Below are 19,587 nucleotides of genomic sequence, written 5' to 3' on the forward strand. Positions count from 1 at the left end.
GAGATGCGCCCTTTGGTGTCTGAGATAAGAAGAACCCAAGGGCAGACCCCAGAGAGAGTCAGGCTGAGATGGGATGACATTGACTGGGATGGAGTATAGAAGTTAATGGCTCCAGTGATTTGAATGCATGTGTTGCTGGCTCCACATCTGTGCTGGTCTCGTAAAGGACTCTTTTCAGTGTCTTTATGGGTCTGTTTTTACTGTTGCTGGCTCCACATCTGTGTCCTCCGTGACAGCCACCGCCACTCTGCTCGTAAAGACACCACACACACACACACACACACACACACACACACACACACACACACACACACACACACACACACACACACACACACTAGAGGGTGTGGCAGGGAGCCCTTTAAGCCCAGCAAGGACACAAAGGCAAAGAAGAGTGTCTGGGAGGATGTGGTAATAAAAATTCACAACAGGCATCCTTCATCATTTATCACTGTGTGTGTGTGTGTCTGTGGGGTGTGTGTGAAAGAGAGAGGGATTGTAACAACGGTGACATTGTAGAGACATTGGTAAGATTTATGTCGATTTTTATTCAGTCAACATTCATCTGATGATTCACTGAAGCCAGTGGTTAAGTGTCTCTGTGACAGGGAGGGAGAGTCCTTCAAGTGGTTTAAATCAGTCTTTAGCTTCACTGTGACAGGGAGGGAGAGTCATTCTAGTGGTTTAAATCAGTCTTTAGCTTCACTGTGACAGGGAGGGAGAGTCATTCTAGTGGTTTAAATCAGTCTTTAGCTTCACTGTGACAGGGAGGGAGAGTCATTCTAGTGGTTTAAATCAGTCTTTAGCTTCACTGTGACAGGGAGGGAGAGTCATTCTAGTGGTTTAAATCAGTCTTTAGCTTCACTGTGACAGGGAGGGAGAGTCATTCTAGTGGTTTAAATCAGTCTTTAGCTTCACTGTGACAGGGAGGGAGAGTCATTCTAGTGGTTTAAATCAGTCTTTAGCTTCACTGTGACAGGGAGGGAGAGTCATTCTAGTGGTTTAAATCAGTCTTTAGCTTCACTGTGACAGGGAGGGAGAGTCATTCTAGTGGTTTAAATCAGTCTTCAGGTTCACTGTGACAGGGAGCAACTCTGGCTGCACCCCAAATGGCACCCTATTCCGTATGTAGTGCAGGACTTTTGAACAGGGCCCATAGGGCTCTGGTAAAAATGCTTATTGGAAAAAATTAGAGACGAGATAAAGAAAGAGTCTACACTTACAGACATGGCCTGGGAAGAAGTGTGTGCGTGAATGCATGTACTCGGTGTGTATCACAAAGTCCACAGAGTGAAGGATCATGGAGGATTTAGCCTACGTTTCCATTAGATCTAGAATGTGATAGTATAGTGGTATGCAGGGGGGAGCATAATCATGGTCTTGTCAGCCATGCTGGGAAACTGCATCACAGTTGACTATTTTTCTTATAGGGAGTAGTGTTCAGTCATTACCTTTGTTTTGAGGCTTTTCCAACTGGAACAGTGGTAGTAGTAGCCTAGCCTCTCTGTACTAGGACTTGGTGTACCTATTAGATACCGTATACTGCACCTGTAATCAGTTTATCATAAAATGTCGGCACAAGGCATAATATTTGCCAATTTTAAATGCAAAGCAGCCACATCCTGTTCAGTCTCAGTGAAATATTATGGGACTTGATGGGTGTGGGTCTGGGTCTGTGTGGGCTTGGCAGTAGAGTACTATAGGGATAAATCTCTGTCTATGCAGAGGACGATCAATGCCGAACCAGAGGGAACTGTGTCTGAGTCTCACGTCTCCTGCCTCAGTAGCTGGTCAGAATGTGTCTGAGGTTAGATGGCACAGGCACACGTTGTTCCACTGATGAGGTACTAGGTAAACGGAAACCTAAAGAACAGCTGTATAGGGCTGTTATTTCACACGTACGGAATGAGGACCACATCGTTAGGATCTGGAGATTAGAAAGGGACAAGAAAGACTGTGTGTGTGTGTGCACCTGCATGCATGTATGTGTGCACAACAGCGAGTGTTTGTGTGTGTAAGAAAGAGTGATATCAATAGAGCATCCAATGATTAGAGTATGAAGTCCACACAGGCAACGGGCTGACTCCAGACCTGTAGGGCCTGTGTGTGTCTTCCTTTTGAATGGATGTCTCTAAGCCAGTATGTCCCTTATTGGTAGTGTAGTAAGTACGACTGACAAACCCAGTGTTATCTCTGCTGTTGTGTAGGCTGTCAGAAGGGGCCTGGCTGTAAGATATGTTTTTAGACCTTTAGGCTGTAATGTAATCACATGCCTAATCTAATGGGACTCATGCGACTAACCCGGTGGGGCTAAAGCAGCAGCATTTGAATAGAATACATGTGGCATTTATCAACCTCGTGATAGGAGAGAGAGAGGCTAGATTGTCTTGTCTGTCAATTTCTTTCAAAATCACAGGAGTATCATTTCAATAAACCTAGCTTGTTTATGTGATATTTTAGATTTTTCTTTCCATGTTTACTCTAGTATGGCAAACTATTTGATGTATGACAGTAAATATCGCCTAGATGAGATGATTGTGGACATTGCTTGTTTTGATTAGTGGTTGACCGATTAATCGGCATGGCCGATTAATTAGGTCTGATTTCAAGTTTTCATAACAATCGATAATCTGTCTTTTTGGGTGCTGATTATGGCCGATTACATTGCAATCCACGAGGAGACTGCATGGCAGGCTGACCACCTGTTACGCGAGTGCAGCAAGGAGCCAAGGTAAGTTGCTAGCTAGCATTAAGCGTGTCTTATAAAAAACAATCAATCAATCTTAACACAATCACTAGTTAACTACACATGGTTGATGATATTACTAGGTTAACTAGCTTGTCCTGCGTTGCATAGAATCAATGCGTTGCCCGTTAATTTTTCGTCGAATCACAGCCTACTTCAACTTCGTGAAACAGGTGATGAGTTAACAAAAGCGCATTCGCGAAAAAAGCACAATCGTTGCACAAATGTACCTAACCATAAACATCAATGCCTTTCTTAAAATCAATACACAGAACTGTATTTTTTTTTTAAACCTGCATATTTAGTGAAAAGAAATGCATGTTAGTAGGCAATATTAACTAGGGAAATTGTCACTTCTCTTGCATTCAGTGCAAGCAGAGTCAGGGTATATGTAGCCGTTTGGGCCGCCTGGCTCGTTGCGAACTGTGTGAAGACCATTTCTTCCTAACAAAGACCGTAATTAATTTGCCAGAATTTTACATAATTATGAAGTAACATTGAAGGTTGTGCAATGTAAAAGAAATATTTAGACTTAGGGATGCCACTCGTTCGATAAAATATGGAACGGTTCCGTATTTCACTGAAAGAATAAATGTTTTGTTTTCGAAATGATAGTTTTCCGGATTTGACCATATAAATAACCAAAGGCTCGTATTTGTGTGTTTATTATATTATAATTAAGTCTATGATTTGATATTTGATAGAGCAGTCTGACTGACCGGTGGTAGGCAGCAGCAGGCTTGTAAGCATTCATTCAAACAGCACATTACTGTGTTTGCCAGCAGGTCTTAGCAATGCTGAGCACAGCGCTGTTTATGACTTCAAGCCTATCAACTCCCGAGATTAGGCTGGCAATACTAAAGTGCCTATAAGAACATCCAATAGTCAAAGGTATTCTCGTGATACTCGTTAGCAACGTGGCAAGGAAACAAAACACGAAGCGGATTTGACTTCTTTAGGAAAGCAGCCCTAATTTTGGAAACAAACATTATGTTGTCATCCAGAGTCACATTAATTTATTTTTAAGCTACAGCACACAATATTTTACATACAGCAGGTTTTTAAAGGACCGAAGAGTTAGGTCTGCTTCATGTTAACATTTTTGCCATGGAAAAAGTATTGTGATACTTAGCTTATTCTAAGTCTAGAATTCTAATATCCCTGTTGCTTCTGCCTCCTGTTCTACCCACTAGAACGCCGTCTCTCCTCCTCGTGGCACAGTGCGTCATTGCCATGGTACCCAGAGGGGTATTGATGTGGCGTTTGACAAAGGGTTTAATGTCCGTGTCCGGGTGTAATGTTCCCCTGGAGAGAAGAGGGCTACAGCACTGATCTCTATTACTGAGGGGTAGTCACACCTTCTAATGTTAGACTGAATAATAACACTAATCCACCATAGGCAGGTCCAGTCTGTAGGCAGGTCCAGTCTGCTACTGTGCTGTGTAGGCAGCTTGTGGAGCTTCCCTTTCTAAGTGCATTACAACACCTGCCAAGAGGTCTGGACGTTTGTGTTGCAGAACGCAGTGCACTTGCCCTGTTACCTGGTTGCTGGTTCCAAGCCCTGTTCAAGATGATTTGCTACACTTACATCTTAGAAAAACAACGTTTTAGTGTTCTTCCTTCCTCATCATCAATGTTTCTGGTCATTTCCGTCTAAAAGGACCAATGAGCACTAACATGTGAAGTTCATAGGAGAATGTTACATTTGGTGTCAAATGAAAGCTAAGAGTTTTTTTATTTTATTTATTAAGGCACAAATACATTTTTCAACTATTTTCCATAAAAAAAATAGGAATAGGCAAAGGATTTGATTTCTCGTCAAACAGATAGAAAAGGGGTCTTAGAAAACATCTACCAGATAAAGTCTTAAAAGGTGTTAGAAATACCTCAAAACACAAATGTTGAATTAAACCTGCCAACTAATATCAACACTTACTGTATATTTAGTTTAGGATTTTTGACATTTTTTATAATTATATCTTTTTTAATTACTTTTTACCCCATTTTCGTGATATCCAAATGGGTAGTTACAGTCTTGTCCCATCGCTGCAACTCCCATACGGACTCGGGAGAGGCGAAGGTCAAGAGCCATGCGTCATCCAAAACATGACCCTGCCAAGCCTTCATGACACACTGCTTGCTAAACCCGGAAGCCAGCCGCACCAATGTGTCGGAGGAAACACCGTACAACTGGTGACCGAAGTCAGCGTGCATGCCCCCGGCCTGCAACAAGGAGTCGCTAGAGCGCAATGGGACAAGAACATCCCGGCCGGCCAAACCCTCCCCTAACCCGGACGATACTGGGGCAAGTGTGCGCAGCCTCATCGGTCTCCCGGTCGTGGTCGGCTGTGACACAGCCTGGGATCGAATGCAGTGCCTTAGACTGCTGCGCCACTCGGGAGGCCCCAGGATAATTTTTTCTATCCCTCATGTGGAGGGAGGAAAATAAAAGTCACGGAAGTAACACGTAAAGGTAGACCTCAATATTGTTTCTAAATTATTAAGTGATTTAAACCTAATTCTGTTACCAAATCAGTAACAGAATTTCAGAAAAAAAGGTAACTGAAATCATAGTAGTCACAAACTACTTGGGTCACCTTCTACTGTCCTCCCTTCCACTGGCATACTGTTATGTTCAGCTGATAACTGTTTTTTTCTCTTTCTATCAGCTTGGGGTGTAAAGTCTGGATAACCTCTCTCTCGCCAGCCTGGCTGTCAGGGGATTGTGCTGGGGCTGCACTTTATATGCCCGGAGACACACACGCACACACACACGCACGCCAGCACGCAAGTGTGCACACAAAACACACACACACACACAGGCCGTGCTGGTGATGGACTGGTGCATCATCTATTCCAGCCTCACATAGAGGCCTTAAGAGTGTCTGTGTGTTTGTGTGTGTTCTGCGTCCCTTGCCCTCTTGTATGGTTCCTCATACAGACGTCCTTGCAATCGAGGTAAGATGGATGCTGGCTGTCTGAGTGAGACCAGTCTGTGGGTCATCTGCCTTCATAATCTCTCTCTTTCTTATGTACAGTGCCTTCGGAAAGTATTCAGACCCCTCGACTTTTTCCACATTTTGTTACGTTACAGCCTTTTTCTAAAATTGATTAAAAATAGAAATCCTCAGCAATCTACACACAATACCCCATAATGACAAAGTTAACCGATTATTAGAAATTTTAGCAAATGCATTAAAAATAAAAACAGAAATACCTTATTTACATAAGTATTCAGCCCCTTTGCTATGAGACTCGAAATTGAGCTCAGGTGCATCCTGTTTCCATTGATCATTCTTGATGTTTCTATAACTTGATTGCAGTCCACCTGTGGTAAATTCAATGGATTGGACATGATTTGGAAAGGCACACACCTGTCTATATAAGGACCCACAGTTGACCGTGCATGTCAGAGCAAAAATCAAGCCATGGGGTCGAAGGAATTCTCCCTAGAGCTCTGAGACAGGATTATGTCGAGGCACAGATCTGGGGAAGAGTACCAAAAATGTCTGCAGCATTGAACATCCCCAAGAACACAGTAGCCTCTATTATTCTTAAATGGAAGAACCACCAAGACTCGGGGGAGAAGGGCCTTGGTCAGGGAGGTGACCAAGAACCCGATGGTCACTCTGACAGAGCTCTAAAGTTCCTCTGTGGAGATGGGACAAACTTCCATAAGGACAACCATCTCTGCAGCACTCCACGAATCAGGCCTTTATGGTAGAGTGGCCAGATGGAAGCCACTCCTCAGTAAAAGGCACATGACAGCCCACTTGGACTTTGCCAAAAGTCACCTAAAGTCTCCCAGACCATGAGAACCAAGATTCTCTGGTCTGATGAAACCAAGATTGAACTCTTTGGCCTGAATGCCAAGCGTCACCCTGGAGGAAACCTGGCACCATCCCTACAGTGAAGCATGGTTGTGGCGGATATTTTTCAGTGGCAGGGACTGGGAGACTAGTCAGGATCGAGGCAAAGATGAACGGAGCAAAGTACAGAGAGATCCTTGATGAAAACCTGCTCCAGAGCGCTCAGGACCTCAGACTGGGGCGAAGGTTCACCTTCCAACAGGACAATGACCCTAAGCACACAGCCAAGACAACGCAGGAATGGCTTCAGGATAAGTCTCTGAATGTCCTTGAGTGGCCCAGCCAGAGCCAGAACTTGAACCTGATCGAACATCTCTGGAGAGACCTGAGAATAGCTGTGTAGCGACGCTTCCCATCCAACCTGACAGAGCTTGAGAGGATCTGCAGAGAAGAATGGGAGAAACTCCCCAAATACAGGTGTGCCAAGCTTGTAGTGTCATACCCTAGAAGACTCAAAGCTGTAATCGCTGCCAAGAAGCTTCAACAAAGTATGGAGTAAAGGGTCTGAATACTTATGTAAATGTCATATTTCAGTTTTTTTATTTGTAATAAATTAGCAAAAATGTCATTATGGGATATTGTGCGTAGAATGATGGGGAAAAAATAATTTAATACATTTTAGAATAAGGCTGTAACGTAACAACATTTGGAACATAAATCAAGGGATCTGAATTAGAGGTCGACCAATTAATCGGAATGGCCGATTAATTAGGGCCGATTTCAAGTTTTCATAACAATCACAAATCGGCATTTTTGGACGCTGATTTGACCGATTTTATTTATTTTTGTAATATTTTTTTTACACCTTTATTTAACTAGGCAAGTCAGTTAAGAACACATTCTTATTTTCAATGACGGCCTAGGAACGGTGGGTTAACTGCCTTGTTCAGGGGCAGAACGACAGATTTTTACCTTACGGTTAACTAGTCCAACGCTCTAACCACCTGCTTTACATTGCACTCCACGAGGAGCCTGCCTGTTACGCAAATGCAGTAAGAAGCCAAGGTAAGTTGTTAGCTAGCATTAAACTTATCTTATAAAAAACAATCAATCAATCATAATCACTAGTTAACTACACATGGTTGATGATATTACTAGTTTATCTAGCCTGTCCTGCGTTGCATATAATCGCTTAGGTACACGTTGCTCCAACCATAAACATCAATGCCTTTCTTAAAATTAATACACAAGTATATATTTTTAAACCTGCATATTTAGTTAATATTGCCTGCTAACATGAATTTCTTTTAACTAGGGAAAATGTGTCACTTCTCTTGCAAACAGAGTTAGGGTATATGCAGCAGTTTGGGCCGCCTGGCTCGTTGCGAACTGTGAAGACTATTTCTTCCTAACAAAGACAGCCGACTTCGCCAAACCGGGGATGAGTTAACAAAAGCGCATTTGCAAAAAAAGCACAATCGTTGCACGACTGTACCTAACCATAAACATCAATGCCTTTCTTAAAATCAATACACAGAAGTATATATTTTTAAACCTGCATATTTAGCTAAAAGAAATCCAGGTTAGCAGGCAATATTAACCAGGTGAAATTGTGTCATTTTGCGTTCATTGCACGCAGAGTCAGGGTATATGCAACAGTTTGGGCTGCCTGGCTCGTTGCGAACTAATTTGACAGAATTGTACGTAATTATGACATAACATTGAAGGTTGTGCAATGTAACAGGAATATTTAGACTTAGGGATGCCACCCGTTAGATAAAATACGGAACGGTTCCGTATTTCACTGACAGGAAAAACTTTTTGTTTTCGAGATGATAGTTCCCGGCTTCGACCATATTAATGACCTAAGGCTCGTATTTCTGTGTGTTATTATGTTATAATTAAGTCTATGATTTGATAGAGCAGTCTGACTGAGCGATGGTAGGCAGCAGCAGGCTCGTAAGCGTTCATTCATACAGCACTTTCGTGCGTTTGCCAGCAGCCCTTCGCAGTGCATTGCGCTGTTTATGACTTCAAGCCTGTCAAATCCCAAGATTAGGCTGGTGTAACCGATGTGAAATGGCTAGCTAGTTAGCCGGGTGTGCGCTAATAGCGTTTCAAACTTCACTCGCTCTGAGACTTGGAGTGGTTGTTCCCCTTGCTCTGCATGGGTAACGCTGCTTCGAGGGTGGCTGTGGTCGATGTGTTCCTGGTTCGAGCCCAGGTAGGAGCGAGGAGAGGGACGGAAGCTATACTGTTACACTGGCAATACTAAAGTGCCTATAAGAACATCCAATAGTCAAAGGTATATGAAATACAAATCGTACAGAGAGAAATAGTCCTATAATTCCTATAATAACTACAACCTAAAACTTCTTACCTGGGAATATTGAAGATTCATGTTAAAAGGAACCACCAGCTTTCATATGTTCTCATGTTCTGAGCAAGGAACTTAAACGTTAGCTTTTTTACATGGCACATATTGCACTTTTACTTTCTTCTCCAACATTTTGTTTTTGCATTATTTAAACCAAATTGAACATGTTTCATTATTTATTTGAGGCTAAATTGATTTTATTGATGTATTATATTAAGTTAAAATAAGTGTTCATTCAGTATTGTTGTAATTGTCATTATTACAAATAAATAAATAAAAAAAATAAAAAAAGAATCCGATTAATCTGTATCGGCTTTTTTGGGTCCTCCAATAATCGGTATCGGCGTTGAAAAATCATAATCGGTCGACCTCTAATCTTAATACTTTTCCGAAGGCACTGTATATTAATGTTAACTCTCCCTATCTTTCCATTTACTGTAACCTGCATCTTCACCCACTGAGCACCGACCGACACCGGATGTCCTTGGATGTTGAAAAGTAATTGAAATTTGGTCAGTCCGCCCTGGCCTTGATTTCAACGTCCACAGATGTCTTTTTTGGTCCAAAACATAGACGTCCATGATTGATTTGGTACAGGTCGGACCGAATCATTAACATCGATGCATCACAAGTTTGTACAGCACAGTACAGTAAAGAAAAGTAGAGTATAGTTCAGTATAGTAAGGAAAAGTATAGTTCAGTACAGTCCTGAACTGTTCTTGAACATTACAATAGAGTGGATATACTTCACTGTACTATACTCTACTTTTCTTTACTGTACTGTACTATAATCTACTGTAGTGTACTTAACAATACTCTACTTGATTGTGGAGTATAGTACTGAACTCTACTGTACTACACTGTACTGAACGCGACTGTACTATACTGAGCTCTACTGTGCTGTACTTTGATGTCCAAACTTGTGAAACATGGACGTCTATGATTGGACCAAATTTGGTCTTGTTTGGTGGCAGAGCTCATTCAAATAGTAACCAGTGTGTAGAACAATAAACAAATATGCAAAGGAGGATATAGCATATTTATACCGTTGTACCTATTTAGGATACATCCATGAAGAGAATGAAATTAATATCCATAATTATGCATTTCTGTATAGTACAGATTAGGGACCCATAATGAAATTCCATTACCGCCAGTGGCGTAAAGTACCTGTACCTTGTACTTGAAAGTATTTTGTGCATCTATACTTTAGTTTAATATTTATATTTTTTACAACTTTTACTCCACTACATTCCTAAAGAAAATAATGTACTTTTTACTCCATACATTTTCCCTGACACCCAAAAGTACTCTGTACATTTTGAGTGCTTAGCAGGACAGGAAAATGGTCCAATTCACACACTTATTAAGAGAACATCCCTACTGCCTCTGATCTGGCAGACTCACTAAACACAAGTGCTTCGTTTGTAAATTATGTCTGAGTGCTGGAGTGTGCCCCTGGCCTATCGATAAAAAAAATAAAAATAATTGGTGCCGTCTAGTTTGCTTTTTTTGAAATTATTTATACTTTTACTTTTGATAATTAAATATATTTAAAACCAAATATTGTTTTACTTTTATTCACGTAGAATTTTACTGGGTGACTTTCACTTTTACTTGAGTCATTTTCTTTAAGGTATTTTTACTGAAGTATGACAATTTGGTACTTTTTTCACCGCTGGTTACCGCAATTCTGTTACTGGATGTAAATCCACTTCACTTACTGTAGTTAAAAAACCATAATATATATTTTTTCTAAGTCATGGTGTCATTTCATAGCTGACACCCCATTCTTTCTGCAGACATATTTTGATCAAAATTTTTAGTTTTTGGAAAACGTGCTCACATAAAAAAACTGGGAGATTTTACCGAAATTCTGTTACCAAACTTTGCATTTGCACATTTCTTCCACTAAATGTGTTTTTGTAGAATTCTGTCTAAATGGTTAAAAGTAGGCCTTTTGCATAGGTCTGTTAAACTTTTAAATCAATGGTTTTTGTTTAGCATACATTTAAAGTGAAAAATCTGAGTCTCGGTGTAATTCTGTTACCATGGAAATGCCCTTCCTCCATCTCCCCTACAAGAATGTGTTAAGACGTCCGCATGTTTTTTTATTCAAAACAGTTCGTATATACACTATATATATACACACACAACAGTATGTGGACACCCCGACAAATGAGTGGATTCGGCTATTTCAGCCACACCCATTGCTGACGGGTGTATAAAATCGAGCACACACAATCTCCATAGACAAATTTGCAGTAAAATGGCCTTACTGAAGAGCTCAGTGACTTTCAACCTGGCACCGTAATTGGATGCCACCTTTCAGTTTGTCAAATTTTTGCCCTGCTTGAGCTGCCCCAATAAATTCTTAGTGCTGTTATTGTGAAGTGGAAACGTCTAGGAGCAACAATGGCTCAGCTGTGAAGTGATGGGCCACACAAGCACACAGAACGGGACCACCGAGTGCTGAAGTGCGTCTGTCCTCGGTTGCAACACTCACTACGAGTTCCAAACTGCTTTTGGAAGCAACGTCAGCACAAGAACTGTTCGTCGGGAGTTTAATGAAATGGGTCTCCATGGCCGAGCAGCCGCACACAAGACTAAAATCACACTTCGCAATGCCAAGCGTCAGGTGGAGTGGTGTAAAGCTCGCTGCCATTGGACTCTGGAGCAGTGGAAACACGTTCTCTGGAGTGATGAATCACGCTTCACCATCTGGCAGTCAGACGGGTGATTCTGGGTTTGGTGAATGCCAGGAGAACACTACCTGCCCCAATGCATAGTGCCAACTGTAAAGTTTGGTGGGGGAGGAATAATGGTCTGGGGCTGTTTTTCATTGTTTGGCCTGGGCCCCTTAGTTCCAGTGAAGGGAAATCTTAACACTACAGCATACAAGGACATTCTAGACAATTCTGTGCTTCCAACTTTATGGCAACAGTTTGGGGATGGCCCTTTCCTGTTTCAGCATGACAATGCCACCATGCACAAAGCGAGGTCCATACAGAAATGGTTTGTCGAAATCGGTGAGGAAGAACTTGACTGGCCTGCACAGAGCCCCGACCTCAACCCCATCAAACACCTTTGGGATGAATTGGAACTCTGACTGCGAGCCAGTCCTAATCGCCCAACCTCACTAATGCCTGTGGCTGAATGGAAGCAAGTCCCTGCAGCAATGTTCCAACGTCTAGTGGAAAGCCTTCCCAGAAGAGTGGAGGCTGTTATAGCAGCAAAGGGGGGACCAACTCCATATTAATGACTATGATTTTGGAATGAGATGTTCGACGAGCAGGTGTCCACATACTTTTGGTCATGTAGTGTATATTATGACGACATTTTGTGAAATGTTTGTTCGTTTTAGTCTTTGGCAAGGATTTTTTCGGCTGTTCGTGCGCACAACCTTTTTTCTCCAGGCAAGCCGAAGTTCGGGAGCCGAAGTCTACGCCCCTTTGTTAGTGATCAGTCAACAGGAAGGATTCTTCAATGAAGTTTGTTGTCGTTCAACCAGAGACGACTCGTTTTCATGCTGATTTTTTCACACGAAAAATACTGCACCAAATAGTTAGATGTAAAATTGCGGGACAAAGATCTCCTCGGCAAAAACTTAAATTAATTACATATTTCTTGAGTTCGCTTCGATTCATTCGGACTATTTTGAGGAAATGTATACTGGCTACGGCGTCTCAATATGGACAAACAGTACTATTGTCGATTTTTCTTTTTTTTCCTCTTGTTTTTCAAGCAAAGGTCTTTTAATTAAGGGAGTATGCGAGCACACTCGTTCGGTTCGCCGAGCCGGGTTCAGCTAGGCACCAGCCAAACTGAAGCATGCGGAAGCCCTAAGTCCCAGCATTACCTGTTGCTAGCCAGCCTGGAAGCCATTGCTCTAGGAAGTGAGAACAATAGAGCTAAGACCTAATGGGAGGAACACTCAGTGAGACATCAGATCTAAGGATTAGACTGAGCTTTAGCAGCCTGTTGTCAGTGGTGAGGATGTATGGGGGTTAGGGGTTGAAGGCAGATTTTTGTCTGGCTATGGCCACAATCCCTCAGTCCCCTCCCTTAGCACAGGATCAGGATGTTTAAGAAGTAATAACAGACCTCTCCCACTAGTGGGCTGTGGATAAGTAGCTGCTGTGCCTTAACACTGACTGATAAAAGGCCTTGTTGTTGTCAGCTTAATTCCTCTACTTAGCTGTATACTGTATTTCATCAGACAAAAGCTCAGCAAAATGATTAAGACAAGATGTCATGTTATATCAGTTACACAACTCACGTTGGGCGTGTTTGTGTGTTTTAGGATTTATGAGCATTTTAACTTATTTGCTGTGTTTGCAAAGCCTTTGTAGGCTCCTCCAGAGATATGTATATAATGACAAGATGCTCATGTCTCCAACCTAATAATGGGAGTCGTTGTTTCAACGGCAGGAAGGCAGGCTTAGGTCCAAAATAAGCCCATAGAAACGCATTGGGCTTATATTGCCCCTTCCCCTCTGGCTCCTCAGACTGCCTCGGGTGTATGTGTTCGTGCGCGCCATGCATGTATGCCATACATGATTAACCCTACCATGGCAGCCATCTGATTAGTGGTTTATTTTCGCTGCCTCCGACATAAGTGGTTCAAGTGTGTGAGGGAGGTGAATGTTTACTCTGCAGGGAGCGGTGTGTGTGCCAGACACAGTTTTAGCTGAGTGGTCTAAGGAGTGGTGGGAGAAACTCACACACACACCACAGGCTTTAACCACAGACATGTTTCTTACATTTTCTTACATGAAAACATGCAGCCTACTTGAAATATCTCACAAGAATTTGTCGATACAGCATGTGTTGTCGATGAATGAAAACCAATATCCCAGGTCTTTATGAGGTAGTGGTCACTGCCATGTGTCTGTCTGTGGTTGTGCCAGTGTCTGTGTTTGGGGTTGGTTACAACTCTCTAAGAACAAGAGTAAACCTATTCTATCTGTAAAACTCAGGCTTGTTGGTAGGCTAATCATTTAACACCTCAGGGTGGGAAAGCACTAAAGTGGCCATCCCAGATTGTGAGTTAACCTATTATAATGTAAGCTATAGTTAAGTATTAAGAACTGTTGTAGTTGTCACTAGGCAGTGTGTACATATAACCATTCGAGCAAGCAAAATAAAGAACAACTGCAAATTGTGAACTTGAATCAAGATGCAGCTAAATCACCTCAAAGTCCATTGTTTGCCCATAAGCCCAGTCCTGTTGAAGGGATACTTCGGGATTTTGGCAATGAAACCCTTTATCTACTACCTCAGAGTCAGTTGAACTCAGGGATACCATTTTTATGTCTCTGCATCCAGTATGAAAGAAGTTAGATGTACTTTTGTGAGCCAATGCTAACTAGTGTTAGCACAATGACTGGAGGTCCATGGTTTCTACTAGCATGCTAGATGATACCATAGACTTCCAGTCATTGCGCTAACACTAGTTAGCAATTGCGCAAGCTCTAGTTAGCAACTTCTTTCATACTGCACACAGAGACATAAAAATGGTATCCACAAGTTTGTCTGACTCTGGGGAAGTAGATAAAGGGCTTCATTGCCAAAAGACCCAAACCACCCAAGCCATAGACTATTTTCTCTGCTGCCACAGGGAAAGAGGTACTGGTGCATCAAGTCTGACATCAACAAGCTAACAAAATAGTTACAATATTTGTACTGTCTCTATGCACACTCAGAGCCCTACACACTCAAACACTCACTCCATCATTTGCTCACTCACACATAATATGCATATACAGTACCAGTCAAAAGTTTGGACACCTACTCATTCCAAGGTTTTTCTTTATTTTTACTATTTTCTACATTGTAGAATACTAGTGAAGACATCAAAACTATGAAATAACACATATGGAATCATGTAGTAACCAAAAAAGTGTTAAACAAAATATATTTTATATTTGAGATTCCTCGAAGTAGCCACCCTTTGCCTTGATGACAGCTTTGCACACTCTTGGCATTCTCTCAACCAGCTTCATGAGGTAGTCACCTGGAATGCATTTCAATTAACAGGTGTGCCTTGTTAAAAGTTAATTTGTGGAATTTCTTTCCTTAATGCGTTTGAGCCAATCAGTTGTGTTGTGACAAGGTAGGGGTGATATACAGAAGATAGCTCTATTTGGTAAAAGACCAAGTCCATATTATGGCAAGAACAGCTCAAATAAGCAAAGAGAAATGAGTCCTTCACTACTTTAAAACATGAAGGTCAGTCAGTCCAGAAAATTTCAAGAACTTTGAAAGTTTCTTCAAGTTCAGTTGCAAAAACCATCAAACGCTGTGATGAAACTGGCTCTCATGAGAACCGCCACAGGAAAGGAAGACCCGAGTTACCTCTGCTGCAGAGGATAAGTTAATTGGAATTGCCAGCCTCAGAAATTACAGCCCAAATAAATGCTTCACAGAGTTCAAGTAACAGACACATCTCAACATCAATTGTTTAGAGGAGACTGTGTTAACCTGTTATGGATAGGGGGCAGTATTTTCACAGCCGGATAAAAAACGTACCCGATTTATACTCCTGCCCAGAAACTAGAATATGCATATAATTATTAGCTTTGGATAGAAAACACTCCAAAGTTTCTAAAACTGTTTGAATGGTGTCTGTGAGTATAACAGAACTCATTTGGCAGGCCAAAACCTGAGAAGATTCTGTACAGGGTGTACCCTGTCTGACCATTTCTTTGCCTTCTTTGCCATCTCTATCCATTACAAAGGATCTCTGCTGTTACGTGACACTTCCTACGGCTCACATGGTCTCTCAGAAGGCGGCAAAAAGCTGAATCGTGGCTTTGCAGGCTCTGGTTGAAACAAAGTAGCGCGTTTGGGTAGTGGCTGGTTACAGTACTGTGAGACTCAGGCTCGTGCCCGCGTCGACCGAATGCTTTGTTTTCTTTCCTCTGTTTACCTAAATGCAGATTCCCGGTCGGAATATTATCGCTTTTTTACGAGAAAAATGGCATAAAAATGGATTTTAAACAGCGGTTGACATGCTTCGAAGTACGGTAATGGAATATTTAGAAATCTTTTGTCACGAATTGCGCCATGCTCGTAACCCTTATTTACACTTCGGATAGTGTCTAGAACGCACGAACAAAACGCCGCTATTTGGATATAACGATGGATTATTTTGGACCAAACCAACATTTGTTATTGAAGTAGCAGTCCTGGGAGTGCATTCTGACGAAGACAACAAAGGTAATCAAACTTTTGTAATAGTAAATCGGAGTTTGGTCAGGGCTAAACTTGGTTGGTGTCTAAATAGCTAGCCGTGATGGCTAGGCTATCTACTGAGAATATTGCAAAATGTGCTTTCACCGAAAAGCTATTTTAAAATCGGACATATCGAGTGCATAGAGGAGTTCTGTATCTATAATTCTTAAAATAATTGTTATGTTTTTTGTGAACGTTTATCGTGAGTAATTTAGTAAATTCACCGGATGTTTGCGGGGGGTATGCTAGTTCTGAACGTCACATGCTAATGTAAAAAAGCTGTTTTTTGATATAAATATGAACTTGATTGAACAAAACATGCATGCATTGTATAACATAATGTCCTAGGGTTGTCATCTGATGAAGATCATCAAAGGTTAGTGCTGCATTTAGCTGTGGTTTTGTTTTTTGTGACATTATATGCTAGCTTGAAAAATGGGTGTCTGATTATTTCTGGCTGGGTACTCTGCTGACATAATGTAATGTTTTGCTTTCGCTGTAAAGCCTTTTTGAAATCGGACAGTGTGGTTAGATTAACGAGAGTCTTGTCTTTAAAATGCTGTGAAATAGTCATATGTTTGAAAAATGGAAGTTTTCGGATTTTAGAGGAGTTTGTATTTCGCGCCACGCCCATCATTGGATATTGGAGCAGGTGTTCCGCTAGCGGAACGTCTAGATGTTCTAGATGTTCATATATCAGGCCTTCATGGTCAAATTTCTGCAAAGAAACCACTACTAAAGGACACCAATAAGAAGAAGATACTTACTTGGGCCAAGAAACACGAGCAATGGACATTAGACCGGTGGAAATCTGTCCTTTGGTATGATGAGTCCAAATTTGAGATTTTTGGTTCCACCACTGTGTCTTTGAGACACGGAGTAGGTGAACGCATGAATCACGGAAGAGGAGGTGTGATGGTGTGGGGGTGCTTTGCTGGTGACACCATCCTTGATTTATTTAGAATTCAAGGCACACTTAACCAGCATGGCTACCACAGCATTCTGCAGAGATACACCATCCCATCTGGTTTGTGCTTAGTGGGACTATCATTTGTTTTTCAACAGGACAATGACCCAAAACACACCTCCAGGCTGTGTAAGGGCTATTTGACCAAGAAGGAAAGTGATGGAGTGTTGCATCAGATGACCTGGCCTCCACAATCACCCAACTTCAACCCAATTGAGATGGTTTGGGATGAGTTGGACTTCAGAGTGAAGGAAAAGCAGCCAACACGTGCTCAGCATATTTGGGAACTCCTTCAAAACTGTTGGAAAAACATTCCAGGTGAAGTTGGTTAAGAGAATGCCAAGAGTGTACAAAGCTGTCATCAAGGCAAAAGGTGGCTACTTTGAAGAACCTCAAACATAAAATATATTTGATTTGTTTAACACTTTTGGTTACTTCATGATTCCATATGTGTTATTTCATAGTTGTGATGTATTCACTATTATTCTACAGAGTAGAAAATAGTCATAATAAAGAAAGACCCTTGAAGGAGTAAGTGTGTCCAAACCTTTGACTGGTACTGTACATTTATACTGACCCTACACACACGCACACCCACTCACATGCAAGCTGCCGCTATTCTGTTAAACTTATATCCTGTTGCCTCGTCCCCTTAGCCCTATACACATCTACCTCCATCACTCCAGTATCCCTGCACATGTAAATATTTGTATTGGAACTGACTTTTTAAATATTTCCTGTATGTAGTGTTGTGGAAAGTTTTACAAATGTCGTGGAAATTACCACCAGGGACACTCGAAGTCAATCTTGAATGAATCATCCTTTATTATCCAGCGCGCTGGAGAGGTTCCAACCAACTCAATGCACCAAGTACACATGTCAATCAGGAGCTCCACCTGGGTAGTCCCGTTAGTTCTCTTATATAGAGACAAGTTATATTTGCAGGATTTAGCTTATTCATCATTCATAATTAATTAACGTTTGCTTCATTCATGTGACCAACCAATACCTCACGAGGCTTCTTCTCTCTAAGCTGAGACCTTGAAACTGAGATCTTTCGTTCTCAAAACAAGGTCTGGGCGTACTGCCAAATTGCAGATACTGATAAGTGAGGATTCGTTCAATCAGTCACTTGCATGAACACAGACATTGGTTATTAGAACAGCACATGAATAGAACACAGAAATGAGTAATTAGAAAAGCACAAGTGTAAAATATCCATCACAGTAGTATGCTTACTTACTTACGTTATTGTGTATTTCCTATGAGACATTAAAACTTGAAACTATCCCTTTAAGGGGGGGGATGAGATCTTTATGGTTTTGTTATCTCCCCCTCTCTCTCTCCACATCTGTTTCCCTGTCGCTTCTCTCTCTCCCCCTCGCTCTGTCCCCCCCACGTACCATCACGGTCTCTCCTCCCCTTGTTTGTGCATCTTCAGTTAGTAAAGAAACAGACACTGAAGCAATACTATAAAAAACCTGTAGTCCTGAGGGAGTTCAGTCCCTCTAGTTTAGGCTGGTGTGGTGGGTAATTGACTGTTTTACTGTATGTGAGGAACTCCACTGCAGTTTCTTGTCTTTGGTCCTGAGATGAATCAGTCTTAAAATGTTAAAATGTCTGCTATGTTTTGAAATGAGTTTGTTTTATGATTTCAAAGGCCTGTGGTTTCTCTCTGAGATGGCTTCCAGATCTTAGAATCATGTCATTGGAACGCTGTCAGTCAGCCCTCGGGTTGGTTGGGTGGGTTTGATGTGTGTGTGTGTGTAGTGTGCACACCACGGGAGGTTGGTGACAGTTTAATTGGGGAGAACGGGCTCTTGGTAATGGCTGGAGTGGAATTAGTGGAATGGTATCAAATACATCAAACACATGGCTTCCATGTGTTTCATGCCATTCCATTTCCTCCGTTCCATCCATTATTATGAGCCGTCCTCCCCTCAGCAGCCTCCACTGGTGTTCACTTGTGCGTGCGAGAGAGAGAGAGACAGACAGACAGACATTTTAGGTACAGTCTGAGCTTTGTACGGTTTGAAGTGCCTGTAAAATGCTGTCTCTTTCTCCCTCCGTCCCTCCCTCTCTTTTAAACATACATTTAGTTTAGCTATTTTTCTTGGATCACAAGAAAATTCCCAAAAGTGTGTGGCCGGGTTATAGCAGCTGAAGACACAGTATGATATAGAGGTGATATGTGATAGCCTGGCAGGCAGAACTTGTGGTCACTTCTGTGGGAGTAATGACATTCCGTGGTCGCTCCCAGCATATATGGAATACCGCAATCCATCCCAGTATTAATGGAATTCCAATGGAAGTCAGGCCTGGTCTACATTACTCACTGGACCACCCGCATTCAAAAATCTCATCTTGGGCGTGACAGGATTATTTTTACTGGCAAAAGGATCTAGACCACAAAGTAAAAGTTGCAACCATGACAGAATTAAGTTATTTTGAC

At 41.8% G+C, this 19,587-nt stretch overlaps 1 protein-coding gene across 1 annotated transcript in view; it reads left to right on the forward strand.

The window, feature by feature from the left end:
• Positions 1-19,587, forward strand: part of LOC106613106 (storkhead-box protein 1) — a 44,974-nt gene that overhangs the window by 17,988 nt on the left and 7,399 nt on the right. The window lies entirely within an intron of this gene.

Source organism: Salmo salar, chromosome 01, assembly GCF_965601325.2.
Source record: "Salmo salar chromosome 01, fSalSal1, whole genome shotgun sequence".
NCBI lineage: Eukaryota > Metazoa > Chordata > Actinopteri > Salmoniformes > Salmonidae > Salmo > Salmo salar.